This window comes from Zalophus californianus, chromosome 17 (genome assembly GCF_009762305.2).
Source record: "Zalophus californianus isolate mZalCal1 chromosome 17, mZalCal1.pri.v2, whole genome shotgun sequence".
NCBI classification, from domain to species: domain Eukaryota; kingdom Metazoa; phylum Chordata; class Mammalia; order Carnivora; family Otariidae; genus Zalophus; species Zalophus californianus.
The window spans coordinates 57,720,660-57,727,048 of record NC_045611.1 but is presented as its reverse complement, the minus strand read 5'-3'; the positions used below and the strand labels follow the sequence as shown (position 1 = coordinate 57,727,048).

The following is a 6,389-nucleotide window of genomic DNA, read 5'->3' as shown; positions in this document are numbered from 1 at the left end:
AATTTACCTGGTAATTGGGGTGGCCATTTGTGTGAGCTAATGGTCTTTCACCAAAAAAGTAATGAAACTTAGAGCTTCTCTAGGATAGGCAGGTAATCACAATGTGGAACCAGGACCTAAATTAAAGTCCCAGAGATCAAGGGATAGGGGTGCTATCTCCCTTGGCATTTACAGCTCAAAGGTGGTTAACGCCAGCAAGAGGCAATTTAGACTTTTTCAGATACTTCTATGCATCTCAAAGGGATAGAGAAAGAATTTATAATGAAAAGTTTGCTAAAGAAATGCCCTAATCAAAGGAAGGGGCAGCCACTTGTCTACTCCCTGTTTCTATGATTTTTGACTTTCAATTTAAGATTACACACGTAAGTGATACCATGCATTATTTGTCTCTCTGGCTTATTTCACTTAGCAAAAGTTCTTGCAGGCAAATCCGTGTGGCAGGGGATTGGAAGATGGGGGACATAGGGAGAAATTGGTAAAAGGGTACAACTTGTAGCTATAAGATAAGTAAGATCTGAGGATCTAATGTAAAACATGGTGATTGTACTTGATAACACAGTATTATATAACTGAAATTTGCTGAGTAGAACTTGAATGTTTTCACGTGTATATATAATAAGTGAGGTGATGGATGTGTTAATTCACTCAATGGGGGGAAGCCCTTCATTGGGCTCTGCTCATCTATCAAATCACCACAAAATACAATTTAAATATCTTAGTTTTGTCAATTATACCTCAATAAGACGGAAATCGAAAAATGAGGAAAATCCTTCCCCCTTTTACACGAGTAAGAATAATTAACTTTTTTAAAATTTAAATTCAATTAGCCAACATATAGTACATCATTAGTTTTTGATGTAGTGTTCAATGATTAATTGCCTCTAACAATCAGTGCTCATCACAACTTGTCATCTTTATTCATTCAACTGTTAAAGGACATTTCAGCTCCTTGTTCATTTGTTTATGGTGAAAAAATTTAGATTTAGCCAGCTGGACTCAGTTTAGATGATCCCAATTTTGTTGGCAACATCCAAACCATCATAGTCAGGAGCCAGTCAAACATATGCCTCCTTCTCTCCATGAGGCCGGATGAAGGTGTTCACCTTGGCCACCTCAATGTCATAGAGCTTCTTCACAGCCTGTTTGATCTGGTGCTTGTTGACCTTGACATCCACAATGAACACAACTGTGTTGTTGTCTTCTATTTTCTTCATGGCTGACTCGGTAGTCAGGGGGACCTTGGTGATGACATAGTGATCAAGCTTGTTTCTCCTGGGGGTGCTCTTTCGAGGATATTTGGGCTGCCTTCAGAGACACAGTGTCTTGGGTCGTCGGAATGTAGGTGATGTGCGGATCTTCTCTCTCTCTTTTTTTTTTCTTTTTCTTGATGACTGTGGACACCTTTCAGCGCTTTCTTGGCCTTCAAAGCCTTGGCTTTGGCTTTGGCTTTGGCTTTGGGAGGGGCAGGGGCTTCCTTCTTAGCCTTTGGCACCATCTTCGTAAAAGGGGTCCTTGTTCACTTTTGATTCAGACTTGTCCTGATAGCAGCTTAATGCCTTTTGCATATACTGCAATGCACCCTCTCCTGTTTGACCCTGAATATTTCCAGTGCTCTAGAATGCCTCCAAGTGCCCCTCCCAGGCTCCCTCAGCACTAACCTCTATTCTAAATTCTATCATGGTGGGTTAATTTATGAGCTTCATATAAAGATAGTATGCAGTGTGTACCTGTGTGATCGGGACTCTTCTCGACATAGTAATTGTGAGGTTGATTCATCCTGTTGCATGTGTTGGTGTTTTGTTTTTATATTTCTGTATAGAATGCCATTGTATGGATGTAACACATTCCCACATTGGTGGACGCTTCTTCCAAGTGTTTGACTATCATCAGCTAGAGTTGCCGTAAACATTCTTGTTCATGTCTTTTGGACGTGTACCTGGGAGGAGAATTGCAGGACCCGTGCATGTGTAGCTCTAGGATTTGCTGCCAGGCAGCTGTACACAGTGGCCATATCTTTTCACATTCCTACAGGGAAGGCAAGGTTATTCAAGCTCCACATCAGACAACACTGGATGTCAGCCCTTACCATTTTAGCTCCTCCAGCTGGGGTATAGAATTCTTTCCCTGGGATCTAATGGAAATTTTCTGATGAGTCCTGTTCATGGGCCAGTTGGACAACCTCATGTGAGATGCCTCTTGAAGTGTTCTGACCATTAATAAAATTAGGATGTTTTTATGACAGTTGTTGGGGGTAGTGTTCTGTATGTATACCTCAGTTAGGTCAAGTTGGTTAATGATGTGGTTCAAATGTTGTATATCTTATACTTTTTTCCTGCCTGTTCCCTTAAACCTTAAATCTCCAATTAATCATTTTATTTCTATTTTTGCCTTATGTAATTTGAAGCTACATTATTAGGTACATAAAAATTTAGAGCTGCTCACAATGTCCACAATAGCCAAACTGTGGAAAGAGTGAGATGCCCTTCAACAGATGAATGGATAAAGATGTGGTCCATATCTACAATGGAATATTATTCAGCCATCAGAAAGGATGAATACCCCACTTTTACATCAACATGGATGGGACTGGAGGAGATTGTGCTAAGTGAAATAAATCAAGCAGGGAAAGTCAATTATCCTATGGTTTCACTTATTTGTGGAACATAAGGAATAGCAAGGAGGACATTAGGAGAAGGAAGGGAAAAATGAAAGGGGGGATATTGGAGGGGGAGACAAACGAGAGACTATGGACTCTGGGAAACAAAGTGAGGGTTGCAGAAGGGAGGGGGTGGAAGAACAGGGTAACGAGTTGATGGGTATTAGGGAGGGCACATGTTGTGATGAGTACTGGGTGTTATACGCAAACAATGAATCATGGATCACTGCATCAAAAACTAATGATGTACTGTATGGTGACTAACATAACATAATAAAAAGATGATAGATGATCACCTATAAAATGCAAATGATAATATGCATGATAATACAGCAAATAGACCCCAAAAAGCAAATTTTAAGGACTAATTCTATGTATGGCTCATTTTATTCTGTCTCTATACATTATATTCAACAGTTTCTTTTTTTAATGTTAACAACATCTTTTATTTAACCCAGCATATTCAATATGTAAACCATATAAAATTAAACAATTTAGAGCTGCTCTATCTTCCTGCTAGCCTGGTCCTATTATAAAATGTCCTCTGTGTTTAGTGATCATTTTGCCTCTAAATGTACTTAGGTAATGTTCTAGATACACTTGTTCTGGTTAGAGTGTGAACACTGCATTTTTTCACATTAAATGGTCTATGCTCTGATACTTGTCATGTGCCTTTCATTTTTAATCCAGTTTGACAGATAGTTTTCTTGAGTTAGCATTTATCCCACTTAGGTTTCTATGATTGCCAACACCTTGGGGTTTTGGTATGTCCTTTTGCTCTATTTTCTATGTTTTTATTCTTTGTCATTTTTTGAAGAAATTAAGTTTATTTTCTGTTAATTACACATCTTGTTGCAGTGGTTATTGTAGAGAGTTCAGTGTTTATCTCTGACTAGTGGTTTGCCTGAGATGATGTCGTGACTGATCAATATGAGAATCATGGAGCAGCTGAGCTCTTTACTTCCTCTCATCCTGTGTCACCGTTTGTGTTTTACCACGTATATTATAATGTGTTACTATATTATAAATAAAATGATATAATACAGTATATTGTCAAGGGCTAATAATCTTGCACATTCATCCCCACATTGACCATTTCTGTGTCCCTCTTTATGTTCTACCATACTTCCGTCTGAAAAAGTTTTTAGGTAGTTTTTAGTGGTGAGTGTGTGTGTGTGTGTGTGTGTGTGTGTGTGTGTGTATATATATATATATGTCTGCTGGCAATGAATTGTCTCTGCTATAAACTTTTTTAAATTTCCAGCTTTATTGAGGAAAGAGGGACAGATATTTATTTAAGTTGTGATTTTTTTAAAGGTGTACAACATGATTTAATATACATACTCATTGTGAAATGATCACCACAATCAAGCTAATTAACACATCCACCTCACATAGTTAACTTTTCTGTGTGTGGTGAGAACACTTAAGATCTACTTTTTTAGCGAATTTCAAGTATATACTATTAACTATAGTTGCCATGCTGTACGTTAGATGCCCAGAATTATTCATCATGTAACAGAAAGCTAGTAACTTTAGACCAACATCTCACCAGCCCCTGGCAACTCAGTGTTTGATTGGAAACATCTTTATTTTACCATCATTTTTAAAGTTTTTCAAATTCCAGTTAACATACAGTGTAATACTGGTTTCAGGTGTACAATATAGTGATTCAACACTTCCATACAACACCTGGTGCACAACACAATAAGTGCAGTCCTTAATACCCATCACCTGTTTCCCCCCTCCCCCACCCACATCCCCTCTGGTAACCATCAGTCTGTTGTCAATAGTTAAGAGTCTGTATTTCTTCATTTTTTGAAGGACGTTTTCACTGGACATGGAATCTAGGTGGGTAGTGTATTTTTTAAATTTTATTTTATTATGTTATGTTAGTCACCATACAATACATCATTGGTTTTTGATGTAGTGATCCCCGATCCATTGTTTTCGTATAACACCCAGTGCTCCATGCAGGACGTGCCCTCCTTAATACCCATCACCGGGCTAACCCATCCCCCAGGCCCCCCTGCCCCTCTAAAACCCTCAGTTTATTTCTCAGAGTCCATAGTCTCTCATGGTTCGTCTCCCCCTCGGATTTCCCCCCCTTCTTTTTCCCTTCCTTCTCCTAACGTCCTCCTTGCTATTCCCTATGTTCCGCAAATAAGTGAAACCATGTGATAATTGACTTTCTCTGCTTGACTTATTTCACTTAGCATCATCTCCTCCAGTCCCATCCATGTGGATGTAAAAGTTGGGTATTTATCCTTTCTGATGGCTGAGTAATATTCCATTGTATACATGGACCACATCTTCTTTATCCGTTCATCTGTTGAAGGGCATCTTGGCTCTTTCCACAGTTTGGCTATTGCAGACATTGCTGCTATGAACATTGGGGTGCATATGGCCCTTCTTTTCACTACATCTGTGTCTTTGGGGTAAATATCCAGTAGTGCAGTTGCTGGGTTATAGGGTAGTTCTATTTTTAATTTTTTGAGGCACTTCCACACTGTTTTCCAAAGTGGCTGTACCAACTTGCATTCCCACCAACAGTGTAAGAGGGTTCCCCTTTCTCCACATCCTCACCAACATTTGTTGTTTCTTGCCTTGTCAATTTTTGCCATTCTAACTGGTGTGAGGTGGTATCGCAATGTGGTTTTGATTTGAATTTCCCTGATGGCTAATGATGATGAACATTTTTTTCATGTGTCTGTTAGCCATTTGTATGTCATCTTTGGAGAAGTGTCTGTTCATGTCTTCCCATTTTTTGACTTGATTATTTGTTTTTTGGGTGTTGAGTTTGAGAAGTTCTTTATAGATCTTGAATACCAGCCCTTTATCTGTAGTGTCATTTGCAAATATCTTCTCCCATTCTGTGGGTTACCTCTTTGTTTTGACTGTTTCCTTTCTGTGCAGAAGATTTTATCTTGATGAAGTCCCAAAAGTTAATTTTTGCTTTTGTTTAACTAGACTTTGGAGATGTATCTTGAAGGAAGATGCTGTGGCCGATGTTGAAGAGGTTACTGCCTATGTTCTTCTCTAGGATTTTGATGGATTCCTGTTTCACATTGAGGCCTTTCATCCATTTAGAGTTTAGCTTTGTGTATGGTGTTAGAGAATGGTTGAGTTTCATTCTTCTGCATATGGCTGTCCAGTTTTCCCAGCACCATTTATTGAAGAGACTGTCTTTTTTCCATTGCATATTTTTTCCTGCTTTGTTGAAGATTATTTGACCATAGAGTTGAGGGTCCATATCTGGGCTCTCTATTCTGTTCCATTGGTCTATATGTCTGTTTTTGTGCCAGTACCAGGCTGTCTTAGTGATTACTGCTTTGTAACACAGCTTGAAATTGGGCAACGTGGTGCCCCAGCTTTGTTTTTCTTCTTCAACATTTCCTTGGCGATTCGGGGTCTTTTCTGATTCCATACAAATTTTAGGATTGTTTGTTCCAGCACTTTGAAAAATGTCATTGGAATTTTGATCGGGATGGCACTGAAGGTGTAGATTGCTCTGGGTAGCAGAGACATTTTAACAATGTTTATTCTTCCGATCCATGAGCATGGAAAAGTTTTCCATCTTTTTGTGTCGTCTTCAATTTCTTTCATGAGTGTTGTGTAGTTCCTAGAGTATAGATCCTTTACCTCTTTGGTTAGGTTTATTTCGAGGTATCTTATGGTTTTTGGTGCTATTGTAAATGGAATTGTTTCTCTAATTTCTCTTTCTACAGTGGCG

At 38.8% G+C, this 6,389-nt stretch overlaps 1 pseudogene; it reads right to left on the bottom strand.

Moving 5' to 3' along the window:
- Positions 1 to 1,001: 1,001 nt before the first annotated feature.
- Positions 1,002 to 1,495, bottom strand: LOC118356473 (annotated as a pseudogene).
- Between the last annotated feature and the right edge of the window lie 4,894 nt (positions 1,496 to 6,389).